We start from the raw sequence: 14,512 nt of genomic DNA on the forward strand, positions 1-14,512 counted from the left end.
TAGGGAAAGGGTTGATTTACGACAGGGAAACCAGAATTTTTTAATCAATTTGTTGGAAAACTATTAGTTTGCCATATATTAACTAAGACAGTAGAGAATATTCCCTTCGGTAGAATTTATATTTTTTCAAATACAAAAACTATACATTTTAATCCATTAAAATGTAAAATGAAAATACAACCATGTATATTAAAATAAAACCCAATTGCTTATAAAATATAAATTAGCAGTTAAAGTTAATTCCACTTCCATATTGTGCTAGTTAGCGCGTTTAACTGGCGTACTGAAAGTCCCAGGTACGATTCCCAGCCGAGTAAAAATAAAACGAGATATAAATAATATAAAAGAATTCTACTTTTGCATTAATTCAATATTATACTGGACTGCTACCTGAAGCGTAGGACAGATCACCTTTCCTTCGTATAATCAACGATTAAGTAAACATTGAATCGGTCTCGTACAGTGCCCTATGCACCAAAGATGAAGTTCGAAAAATATGAATTATAAAGCAAAAGGTCAGTGTTTTAATTCATAACCTTGTTATGTTAATAACGAATAAACTATGTTTTCCATACTAATCGTCGCTGTTATATTTTTACAAAATTTTATGGTTGAATGAGTATTGAGTACATCACTGAAGATAAATCAATCAACAAGACAACATTTAATTACATATTGTACCTACTTATTCAGATGCCTTGAAGAATTCTGAATGGTGTCATTGCCATAATATTAAAGCTAAAAATATTATATTTGAAGTACTTACCGTGAAATGCGATGAATAAACGAAAAACACTACCATTAAAAAACCAATATCTAAAAAATGTTGACCATTATTGAGAAAAAAAACATTGTTAATACCACTATTCATAAATAAGACATTTACATTTTTAGCAATAAAAAGTTAATAGAAAGTACATTTAAACAAAATAATAAATTAATAAATTATTTTAAAATTCAAATGGAGTTATAATTTCATTTATAACATTAAAAACAGAAAGCATATACGAGTATATACAAAATGGTAAATAATTATTTGTGATCATCTTAGATTACTAGAGAATTACGATGCGAAAAAAATAAATACAGGTAATTGAAAACAAAAACATTGCATTTTAAGGAAATAAAAATGGCAACCTTTTAAAAAAAATTAACTGAAAATTCAATCAACTTTTCAGGGATAGTATTCATCCAAAAGCAGGATATTAATTGTACAATGCAGGTCAAAAATAACTACATTATTCATTCCCAGTGAATAAACTGATTGCGTTCAAATTTGCGTATGCCGAAATGGATTACAATATTGTACCTCGCCTGTAATTCAATCAATTTTATCTAACGCTCTTTAATCAATAATTGCATATGCAAAACTGGTAAAATTTATTTTACGCCTTGTCCATTTTAATAAATGTGGTGACAGATTAAACGAATTTTTTTTCCATTAAACACTGTTTTATTTGCCCTACGCATGATATTTATACTATAGGTGTCTCAACTGATACATAAGTACATAATATCTTAATACTTTATAAATTCTCAAAATTCCACATACATCAATATGACAACTAACATATGAACGAAATCCAAAAACAGTGCCTATAAATCTATGAAAAATTAATGCTGTATGGATGATCAATAATAGGCAGAATGGTGGACGTTATACAACTGTATAAAGCGATCAAGCCCTGAGATGCTCAGACATTTATCTTCTTTCGTATAAAAACGACAGATCCTTCGTCTCAATTGAGACACCTTTAATATATAAATAAAATAATAATAAAAAATTTGATAAATTTCCTTTAAGTATTATAAATAGATAATTCAACTTTATTTTATTCTTTTGAATATAATAATAAATAAAATTGAATAATTTTACTTCGAGATTATTATTTAATTATTTTTTTAACATCCATATACTGAAACACTGAAATTTCATCAGTTAAAAATGTATTGTTTATTATTTATTACTTTCATTTTTATTGGTATCGTCATAATAAAAATAAAAGGTATATTAACAGGTAAATAAATACAAACGTAGTATAATGTCTGCTTGCAAATATGTAAATGGACATTTACGGGCGTACTATAACGTCAAATCTCATATATTTTATAACATCATATTTTACTCGCTAATAACATCATCATATATTTAATTTATATTTTGATATCAAAAAACCTTATTTCTCAGCAATATACCAGCGTATTAGCCACTCCCAGAGAGGCTGAAAAAGATCATAAAATAAAAGTGCAGGAAATGAATTACTACATTTAAATTCTGTACCAGTAATAATTTTTATTTGCTATAAAAAACGAATAAACTATCTTAAAAAGAGAAAATAAAATTATCTGTTATGAACGTGCATATAATCTCTAAACGTAGTCCGAATACAGCGGTGATACAGCAAAATATCGGATGGATGTGGTGATCATTAATTATATGAAAAAAATATAATCAGTCGTGCGCTTCAAAATTATATGGAAGTAAAATATATTTATTTTTAATTTATGTTTTACTTGGTAAATACCAATATTTCTTACAATTTATCGTGATACGGCATCGTATACGGTGTTTGAAAATGATGCGGAATGCATCGAAACACGTATCACAATGAAAAAAAATTAAATAGTGGTGTCTACGAAGTAAAACTTAAATTTAAATTGGAAAGATATTGCTACAAAGTGAATGCCGAACCAATTAAGGAGAGCATATTTGATGGGAAACAGTTGAAGTCAGTGCAGAACGTTACTGACATAATTAAAAAAGAAAAGTAATAGGCGGGGGGAAAGGAGAATAAAGCAATAACTAAGGCACTCGAGATTACATACCCGTACTCGCACTTTCTATTTGTAAACGTTCTAACTCTTAACTGCACCCAATGGTGCGTACGTTACTGCATAGTAAAGAGGCAGTGTTATCTCAAATACATGAAGGAAAAGTGATCAGCCCTGCGCTTCAGGAAAATATGAAATAAGTATCAGAGTGAAAAATCGGACATTTATTTTGACACTTCTGGTAATCAGCTAGACAGACAACCGCGGTTTTATAAAAGTCCTTTAAACGGTTAATTATACCTATATTCAAGTATATCATAATTAATCGATTATATATACTTTTATAAGCAAAAACGATAAAGAACAAATATGTTTTCAAATGATACTGTTTTAATGTAATGTTTAAGAAAACGATTTGTTGAATAAAACACTTTTTCACAATGCCGGGTGATAACACTAAGCGATAAGTAAAATAGTTAAGTAATTACAAAGTTTTAGACGTTAAAGGTTAATTATCTCAAAGTAAGGATTTTCAGCAAAGAGCTTTTATCATGAATCAGTATTAATACTCGATCATAGCGAAATTTTCAAACAAACAGAAAGTACAACATTTTGTGAGCGTCCAAATACTTAATAAATTAACTGGTCTAATTATAAGCAAAAAAAAATATATTAAAATAATATTTTCTGGCATTTCTCATGTATTTGATAATAATCCAGGATTTAGACCTCATACACAAATGAAAGAGTTTTTGCTTAATAAAAAGATTATCATATCTTATCATTGATGTATCCAGTGAAATTCTATTCGATTCAAACAGTTGGTTTAGAATTTAAATAATATACATATTTAGAAGTTCAAGAATTTGAGTAGTGTAGTAGTCAATCATGAGTAGAATTGGTGAATGTTACACATGTGTAAAGTGATCACTTAAACTAGCCTGTGACGGTCGTAAGCCCCCTAAATGCCCAGACGTCCATACTTTTCTTCATCGTTGTTGCGATATCAAAAAAAATTAATTAAAAGAATTACCTATTATTATTTCTTAGTGAATTATCTTTCACTAAGAAAAAAGTACCTGTCTATTGTAGATTTTTATTTTTGAATTTTACAATAATAGCTGTATGGCTTGCGTTGGACAATGCAATTTATTTTACAATACCACAGATCTCAGATGTCAAACAGTCTGGCGCTCTCAGGTCGAGTCATTGAACCCAAGTTATATAGAAGTAAGGCTGTATTATAAGAAAGAAAAAAATATGAAAATTCACAACATTTTGGGTGTATTCAAATACTTGTTCACAAATCTGGGATTTTTTCACTTAAGAATTATTTTTCCTTTTTTTCGACATCTCTACATAGATTTTTTATTTCAATTTCAAATTCAATTTATTCAGTAATAATTAACATATACATTTCAAATTTAAATTTAAATTAAATAAACTTTATAAAATTAAACAACTTTGTTTTATAAACCACTTTTTTATTATAAGTACACTTTAACCTACCGGTTTCGACAAGAACATTGTCATCATCAGGGTTTATTAAATTCTTAATTCCTGAATTCCTAAATTAATTCTTAAGTGGTTAAAACAAAGTTGTTTAATTTTATAAAGTTCATAAAATGTGCCACAAAGTATCTGCGAAAAACATTCAAGAAATTAAATCAAATACATTAAAACATAAATTGGAAAGTAAGCAAAAACACTCTTGTTAATGATGTATTGTAGAAGAATCCCGCTACGGAATACCCTCTCAGATACATGGAACAGATCAATATATAGATCTAAGTTGAGATGTCGAAAATGTAACAAAAAAATCATATAATATATATGTGTATATAAAATTTTATTGGATCAAATTATTGGGTTTCAGCTCATTAAACTATATAACCTCACAGGTACGCTTGTAATAATACATATTGCCTTCATATTGCAACGAAATATATGAATTATGCTTCAAGTGATAGTCCATTCCAACGATTTTATAAGAAAAACTCGTCCAAGTCCACCAAGCGTAAAATATCCGATACACAAAAGAAAATATATGAGGCTGCGTAAATAAGTAAGTGCCTCTCGGGCATAGATACAAAAGTTATCACCCCTCGCAACGAAACTCAATAACGAAGAAAATAATGTCGAAACAGCAATTATTACCAGAATAACGTCGTAATAATTCATAATCTGGAATCGGAATATTCCCGAATGGCGGAATATCAATATAAATTTGTTTGTTCCCGGACGTGTTCTAACTATCCATCTTGATTCCTGATAAATTCACTTCAGCTCCTGTCGAAAGTTGTGCGGAACTTTATTATTATTTGTCTGCGGTACAAGTACCTACCCATCCCGCCCTTCGCCAACCCCCAACACACCCCTGCCCAACATCCTTGGATACAGAAACACTCTATTATAGACCCTCCACCTTTCACAGGCCAAAAACATACGTTTACCTAAAAAGCATAGCATTTTAAAATGTACCTCACTATTAAAAATAACACTTTATTTTAATTGTTTCAAAAATTAATCACTTATACCACTTATTGGGTTTTATTTCATTACACATGACTAGTTTCGTAAACTACAGTCGTTTTCATCGACAGGTGATTTTAAAAACTAGCGACGAAATTTTTATCAGGTATATACAGTGGTGGGTGGGGTTATAAATAGAGAGGGGATCAAGGAGACTTTTTGGAGTGGGAATATAGATAATAACGGTTATATTTTGGAAAAGCACAATATTAATTATTGTTTTGACAGAACTTAAATTTTATGTATTTCATAATTTTCTAAACAGTTCATGAAATAAAACTCTATAAGTGATAATATATGAAAGTGTTTAATTTTTAAAATAATCAGCATGTTATTCCACAAAGTTAATGCCGAATCAATAAATAACTCTTTTTTTAGTTATGTACTACTATTTCTTAGTGGAGCTGCATTTTGCATAGTGAAATAACAACTTTATAGTTTTTTTCACGTATATTTTACGTTTATTTGACCAGTGACCGGTTTTCGTCGTTACCGACATCATCAAGCTGGTGATGTCAGTAATAACGAAACTCGGTCACTGGTCAAATAAAACATATGTGTAAAAAAACTACTTTTAAAGTACTTGTTACGAGCATTTTATTTTATACAGATAACACTGTGAACTTGATGCAATTATTAAATCAAACGCGGATTAATGCCTACGAGATAATTAATATCAGTGATACGAGTTCGTCGAATACTAAAGGCATTGTAAAACAAAAAAATCATTCTAATATCCACAGTATTTGAAACAATGGGTTAGATATATATTAATTTTAAAATGGAAATTTTTATTTCATAAAAAAATTATGTACATTTTTGTCATTTTGTAATTATGTGTATATTTTATCCGCTTCCGTAGTGTAGTGGTAAGTGCGTTTGACTACAATGGTAGAGGTCCCGGGTTCGATTCCTAGGACTGATCACCTTGCCTTCGTGCAATTATCAAGATAACACTGCGTCGATACGATGCATAGCTCTATGCACCACTGGGTCCAGATATGGGTGAAAATAATATTTATTCAGTACTGCATTTCTTCCTTTAATATGGCCGAGAAAAATTCTCGTTAATCGACACATTTTTTAATGTAAAGTCTAACAAGTTATTATATAAAGTTTTTTTTAATATAGTATTAGGTAAAGTAGTGGATTTAAACATAAAAAGGTGCTGTTTCTGTCCAACTTGATGCCTTAAAAAAGGTCGATTAAATGCATTTGCAAAAACATCGTAAGGGTTTGTTGGATTTGTTCTACACTACGAAAGAGATAATAACGTCATCGAATCCAGTCCAACGAATATTGCTCATTTTCGTTGTTCCTATTCCAGGCCACGAGACTACGATTGTATTCGACGTCAAATGTAAATAAAATCCTTGTAGAGCTATATTATTGGATAGCTCTACAAGGATTTTATTTACATTTATTTATTTACAAGCATCTCCTTGGATTTTTTTTATTTTAATGAAGGAACCATTTAAAAATAAAATAGGCTGATTAATATATGCAACTGTCTTAAATATTAAATATTACGTGGACTGGTTGTCTATCTGAGTTTAAAAAATTAAACTAAGGTGTATATATAACAAAGTTTTTTTTATTTATTATTGTGTGATCCTATCATATCGCCTAATAATTTAATTAGTTTATGCATTCTATTCACTGTCAAAGTGAAAAATATATCACGATTATCAACATAAATGATAAATTATAAATAATATGATAATCCAAATTTTATTTTATTTAAATTTTAATCCACCCAAATATTTCTGTTTGTGTAGAAAACGTAAAAGAGCAATTTCTCATAAACATGGATTGCATAAACAATTTTCTTTAATTACATTTCAAATTGTAATTAAAGAAAATAGTTTATGCAATCATATACGACATGACCGTATGATAAGATCTATGTTTTTCAGATCTGAATCTTTCAGATTCAGTTCTATTATCCATTTATGAATATCTCATTTTACGTATGTATGATGATTTTGTACATCAGAGTAAATCCCACTTCAATATTTAAATGAAACATATTCAATAAGAAATATTTTATGCAAAAACATAAGAAAAATGGATCAAAGAAGTAATCAAATATAGTACAAAATTTATAAGTTTTACAGCGAAAAAAACATACCCATTTTGAAAAAAAACAGGCTAGTCTTTGACGGAATAGTAAAAAACGTGATTTTTTCCGTCTGTACCATTTGCGGGCTCATAAAAACCGGGAAAATGGAGGGAAACGACGGGTGAAGAGGGGCGCAATATGGCGGAAAAATTAGAAGACTTAGTATGAGAAGGATTCACGCAACTTTTCCAAGTTATATTAAAAATTCGAAAAATACGCCCGGAGTGAATGAACACAAAGAAAGTCGTGTGTGGGTTATATAAAATATCCCTTCAAACTTTTCTCTTTACTCTTTATTGCATTGATATGGAAAAATACTTTTGCCTATTTTTATAAATCAGAAAAGTGGCTTAATAAATGGGATGGTTTCGAGAGAGTTCTGTTATTTCCTTAAACTTTTCTACTATGGTGCTTCAAAAACCCGAAAAACCTCAGTACCCATTCCAGAATAAAAGGAGAAAAAAACAAAGCTGATTACAAACTAATGATACAACAAACCGGATAAAGTAGTTTTAATATGGTACATACCCCTTAACTAAAGAAAGAATCAAATAATTAACATATACTGATTAGTTTGTCGCGGTCTGTTTTCTGAATAAAACACGTATATTTTTTCCGGTTGTTGTAACGATTGAAACATATACATAAAAAATAAAATAAAAAACAACTACTACTACCACTACTACTACCATCACGCCGTTTCCCCGCAGGGGTAGGCAGATAGGATGGAACGCCACACTCTTCTGTACTGACATACAATCCTCGCCTCCTTCACATCCATACATCTAGTCATTCATGCCCTCCGATTACGCAGACTTTTGTCACCGCCAGATTTTAGGTTCTGATTGATCTGATCGAGCCAAGTGTTTTTCGGTCGAGTTTTTTTTTTCAAGTATAAAAAAAAAACAAAACAAAACATATGTAAATGTACGTTAATTTATAAAAGATTTTCGTTCAGAGTTTCCACTTATATATTTTACAGGACCATATTTTATAAAAAAAAAATTATGTATTCGATTCTGGCGAAATCAGTAACAGAAATATCTACTCGCTGCTAAAATAAATAAATAAAAATGCCAGAAATTAGTGTTTTATTATAAAACTCAATTAGTGGTCTTGTACAAGTATTGAATTTTTAATAATTAACATGTCATTCCACAAAGTAAATGCCAAATAAATAAAAAATATAATTTAATGATTCATATAAATACAAAAAAATGCTTTATTTGCGCAAAGTAACTCTTTTTCAAAGCACACATCAAATTTATATTAAGTTTTGGAAAGGAAATATCAAAATATATCATCAGAAAATGTTTGTGGAAATGACGTTATGAAAATAAGCATATATAATATTGTACGTTTTCAACTTTAAACGGAAAACTTTATACACAAACTACCGAATGAAATATCCAATTATAAAGTTGTGATATCATAAAAGACATTGTGATTCACAGTAAATTTTACCTCACATACTCGTATCGTTACAGAGTGACATTTTACGTATGCACATTGTAAAACAACAACAACAATCATACATAATACTTTTTTTTAAATTATAAATAAAAGATAAATTATAAAATAATTTTTATGTTGACTTAAAAAAGTGAAAATATAATATTGTTGTAAAAAAATCTTCGTCCATTAAAAATACAGGAATTATGTATTTTTTCATTAACCGTATTTTAAATTAATAAATACAAATACTTTTTAATGTTAGTTATTTTTTTTACTTTTCTATTTAATGTAGGATGGAATTTCGAGTAACGAATAGAATTATTTTCGTTTTTAATTAAAGTTTTACTTAGTAGATACAATTATTTCTTAACATCTACTGTGAAAACGAAACACGTGTCACAGTAGATTTTAAGAAATATGGGTATTTGGTAAGTAAAACTTTAATTAAAAAATGGATAGATTTTACCATAAAGTGACAGCCGAATCAGTTAATGAAATTAATTATTTTCGAAAAATTGTTTTTATTAATAGTACTCGATTTTAATGAAAATTCAAATGCTGATAGTGTCGATTTAAACGTATATTATTCGTAATTCACATTTATAAAGCAACGAAAGAGTTGTATGACATGAATCGCAGTTCATTTCTTTGAGACAAAATATTTCTTCTTATTATATGCCTTTCTAGACACAATCTCTCTTCTTTCAAGTGTCAATTTTCTCTGCCATCGTCTTTTACTGCTCATTTTTACAGTTCATCCGCGGAGATTTTCCAAAGATTTTTCTCAAAGTTCACGAAAATTGATGTTCTCTGCTCAAAATCCAAAAATTTTTTTACAGCGTGAAATTACGTCGGTGAACAGATTTTTTTAAATCGAGATTAACGTTCGCATTTTGAATTGTTCGTAACACGAAGTTGTACTGTACATGCAGATAAAATAACGAAAGTAACAAAATTATAAAGATGTTTATACAAACAACAATAACAAAAAATCTGGAAAAATCTCATTTAAATATCGGTATATTTAAATAATTTAAGCCCACAATCTACCTGGGATACACGTTTGCTTTTATATGAACATCCCCGAGAGCAAATTGTGTAAAAACACCAAAAGGTAATCTGGACCAAAAAATATCTTCATAATGCTGAAACGTGTTTTTGTAACACTTCATGCAAGGTAAAAGCTTCATTTTTTAACACGGCACGTGCCCAATTATTCCGACGTAGAAACCAGAAAACCTGAAAACGTGCAAAATAACAAGGAACATAATGTTCTACTTCTTATTTTCCGCAAAAACATTTCGGTACCTTTCTTGCGCATAGTAGGAATATAGTTAGTAAGATTGTGGTATATTTTTAGTGTTTTAAGTGTTTCTATTCAACTATTGACGACAGTTACGTGCAATTACCAATTATAATAAAAAACATAAAATTCAGTTCTGAAACAACGTTAATTAATATTATCCTTTTCCAAACTAAGTCACCATTATTATCCATGTTTCCTTTTTAAAAAAAGTCCCCTTCCTATTTAAAACCCCCTTCTATTTATTACCCTACGAACCTCTATATATACCTGAAATTTTATTGCTCGTTAGTTTTAATGTCGCTGAAAACAACTGTAGTTTTCGAAACTAGTGTGTATGAAATGTTACTCAATAAGTGGTATTAAACAAGAGTTAATTTTTTTCAATAATAAAGAAATTAGTATTCAGGCAAGAATTCCGATAAATATTTTTCTCTAAATCTGATTAAATAGGATAAAACATGACACGTTTTATTAAAAAATTAAATCAATACTTCCCACTTAATTTTTTTTAAAACTAAAAAAGCAGTTTCATCAATTGATTCGGCAGTTTTTGTGGTAAAATAGTGGTATTGGCTTAGTAAAACTTGTGTCGGGTTGTGGTCCCGTGGTTAGTGTCGCGGACTCTTAAGTCATAGTTTCTCGGTTCGAACCCACTCTACCACAATTTGATACCTATTTCTAATAATGAGCCGCTTAGGCTCACAGAAATAGTATTAAATTGAAATATTTGTGTTAATAATAAAAACACAAATATTTGTCTGTTTAAAAAAAAACATAAATATAAACAATGATGTGACAAACTACAAAATAATATGTTTATAAAACAGAGTCAAATAATAACCACGTATGTATGTAAACAGTATGCAACGAAAATATTTCCTTTGTAGTCTGAGGACGTTGAAGCTTCATGTATTGATAAATTTTACAAAGCTGAAGTTACGATACATAATTTTATTCATACTTCACATTTTGTACATCATCACTCAAGTTTTTTATCATATATTTTTCTTACTATGAAAATTTGTTCCACTTGTATCTGCGTACATAAACATTTACGTCGATAGAAATATACATATTTCAAACAGTTTTATTTTCGTTAAATTTTATTTTACAAAATTATATTTAAAGCAATTGTATTCATTAATTTGGCGTTCAATTTGTAGATCTCCATAATTGGTATTTTAATTTTAATCAAACAACGATTTTCAAGGTCTACTAAGTTGTAATTACTGTCAGTAATTTGATAATGCCCTAACAAGGCGAAATAGTTGCCACGAATAACATTTTTTATATTATGTTTCTGAAAAATAAAATATACAACTTAGTAGACCATAAAAATCAATGTTTTATTTTAATATTCAAGATACAAATTATGGAGTTCTACAAATTGAACGTCAAATTAATAAACAAATACCACTTCATTGCTTTGAATAGTTATTTTGTAAAAGTTAAGTTAACGAAAAAATGAAAAAAACTGTGTTTGAAATTAAAATTGAAAAATTCAATTTACGATGTAACCAAAACAAACCAAAATCTTGAAACATAACTTCTGCATGAAGCGGATTAAAAACACATTTTCGAGAACGCCCACACAAAGCAAATTTAGTATGAGTGTTCTCTTTTTATGGTTTCGCAAAATAATGGCTAATAACATGATCTCGCATAAACAGGATTATAAGGGACATAAACTTTTATCGCTTCTTTAATTTGAGAATTATGAATGCATTACGTAGCCGATGGTTTACTGCCTCTCTGGGATATGAAATTCCCGAATGTGTTGAAGGGAAAACTTTAAGTGTGCATGCGAACGGCCATCTCTTTTAAGTTAGATTGGAGTTAAGTAAAACTTCAGGGCTTGCAGCTTAGCAGAAGTAGCGGAATACAATATAATCCTCCTGCGAGAGTACCAACTAAAAGTTTTACTTACTTGAATCGTTTCCAAGAGCAAAAGAGCAAAAAACATATACAAAAATTTTAAAAGTATTAATTTAAGGGTGTATTTTACTTTCATTAGTACGGGTTACTGGTAAGGTAAACCATTTAAATTCTAGCAAATATTCTATTAATTTTTTTAAAGATAAATATTTGTGTTTTTATTGTGGAGCAGAGAGAATCGAACTCTTTCATTTACCAAAAGGAATATAAACTGCTATATTTTGAAGAATATTTAAGGTATTGACAAATCAGATTAATTGATATTTGCGTCTTCGTTTGTAGAATCCAAATAAGTGATTATCAAAGAATCATAATTTTTAAGTTGATACAGTTTTGATCTAGGTGTGCTATATGTACATAAATATAATATTGCACTTCCCAAGTAATGTTATTGAAAAAAAAAATTGGATCACTAAATTAAAATAAGAGAAACACATCATTAAAAAGACATTATTTTTAGAATCACATTGTGTCAAAAATATGAAATAAAATGATAAATTCATCTTTGATGAAAAGATTTATGAAATTAAATTCGAGAAATATTTATTCAATTTGTGCCTTAATCTTTATTGAATAACACTTAATCTTTATTGAATAACACTTGCGTTTAAAAGAAAATTTCTCCCATTGAAAATAAAGTTCGTATTTTTTGTCATTGGACGTAAATTTAATGATTTCCAGCGCTTTTAAAATAGACGCAGAACGTATAAATTAAACAAAAAACACTTTGGTGATACTTTGGGATGAATTATTCATATCGGGGAATATTGAGTCCAGGAAGATCCCCAAAAATTATAACAGAAAGTTCGCGCAAAATATTATTTTTAAACCTTCAATATAATCTTAGTAATTTTGAAAAGAAATAAAACGATTTTCGTAAATTGTAAAAATATCACACAATTGTCAACTCATGCAATACCTTCTTCGATTTCAAACTGAAATAAATTTTTAAAGTGACAAAATTGTATGTTAAAATGTGTCTTTTTAAATGAGATAAAAATACTCGTTAAAAATAATTTCCAAATCATCGTGTTTAACTAACATACCATCACGCCGCGTCTCCGCGGGAGTAGGCAGAGATAATAGGACGCCACACTACTCTGTCATTGCAATCATTCTTCGCCTCTCCCACATTCATGCATCTCCTCATACATACCCGCCGATTATAAGTTTGACCTTATTTTTATGCATTATGAGATATTGATTCATATGAGCGATATGTGTTTAAAAATAAAAATTAACCCACACGTGGGTATAAAACAACCAAAAAGAAATCCTTTTCTGGCCACAAACAAAATGTCACTAATTGTGACGCTGAAATTGCTACTCAAAAGGATGGTATCGCGGTGTCGCCATTTATTCGTCAATTCAAAATGAATTACTGCACTGCACTATGTCGAAAAGTATTTTTTGATATAAAAATTAACATCGTTTTTAAAAAATAACTAACTCAAGAACTTGCATAAGTGCTTCCATTTCTATTGCACCACAAAGCAGTTAATATAAGGTGAAGATAGCTTTGTTTTTACAGAACCGAAATGCTTTTGACTAATCCAAGATTAATCCCCTGAATTAAGTGCCTAAGATAGGTTTTTGTATATCCCAAAACGGTTTTTTTTTTATCTAAACAATGTATGATAGATGCTTGAATGATGATATTAGGATATAAGTCTGAGATAAGCATAATCGAAAAAATAAGAAAACAGTGTTGAGATGTTTGGGACATGTAAATCGAATGAGCGAATAAAGAACAGAAAAACCAAATTTAGGAGGCGAATGTAGTTGGAGATAGAAGCAGAGAAAGACCTGAGAAAAACTTGGCATGATCAAGCATTTCAAATACTTAAAATCGAACTCAAATACTTGGTCAGGAGTCAATAAAAAGCGGACATTCATGATGAAATGCATGAATGTGGAAGGAAGCAAATATTGTTTGCAAAAACAGATTGGTGTGGCATTCCATTATATATGCCTACCTCTTAGGGGAAGCGGTGTGATGGTTAATTTGTTAGTTACCATATAAAAAAATTTATATTAAAAATATATTTATATATATATATAAAAAAATATATTTATATATATACATATATACATACATAATTGACACGTATTATAACGACATAGCCCAGTATGATTCTCAGTCGACGTTTTAGTACCTACAAAACACCCCGTATTCGCGCTGTACGATTGTGGTATCAAATTTTACTTGTTAACATAGAGACGGGCGATTTTGCGCGCCAATTGCGTTTACGGGCGGCAAAACATGATGGGAATATGGCGCCCATTAATACGCCAGCCGGACAATATTATCGTTTCGGCATACCTATACGTACGCGGGACGTACTCGCGAATGCGTGCCCATGTTCGCTTTGTCACAGACGAAGTTCCGG

At 29.5% G+C, this 14,512-nt stretch overlaps 2 protein-coding genes across 2 annotated transcripts in view; one reads left to right on the top strand and one right to left on the bottom strand.

Annotated features, from left to right (window-relative positions):
• The window catches only part of LOC148311940 (uncharacterized), a 150,499-nt gene that overhangs the window by 80,546 nt on the left and 55,441 nt on the right, over positions 1-14,512 (bottom strand). The gene's annotated exons all lie outside the window — the stretch shown is intronic.
• Positions 1-14,512, top strand: part of LOC148311941 (uncharacterized) — a 72,088-nt gene that overhangs the window by 7,631 nt on the left and 49,945 nt on the right. The window lies entirely within an intron of this gene.

The sequence above is a fragment of the Brachycentrus maculatus genome, unplaced genomic scaffold, assembly GCF_059751285.1.
Source record: "Brachycentrus maculatus isolate JH-2025_06_01 unplaced genomic scaffold, ASM5975128v1 h1tg000055l, whole genome shotgun sequence".
Classification (NCBI taxonomy): domain Eukaryota; kingdom Metazoa; phylum Arthropoda; class Insecta; order Trichoptera; family Brachycentridae; genus Brachycentrus; species Brachycentrus maculatus.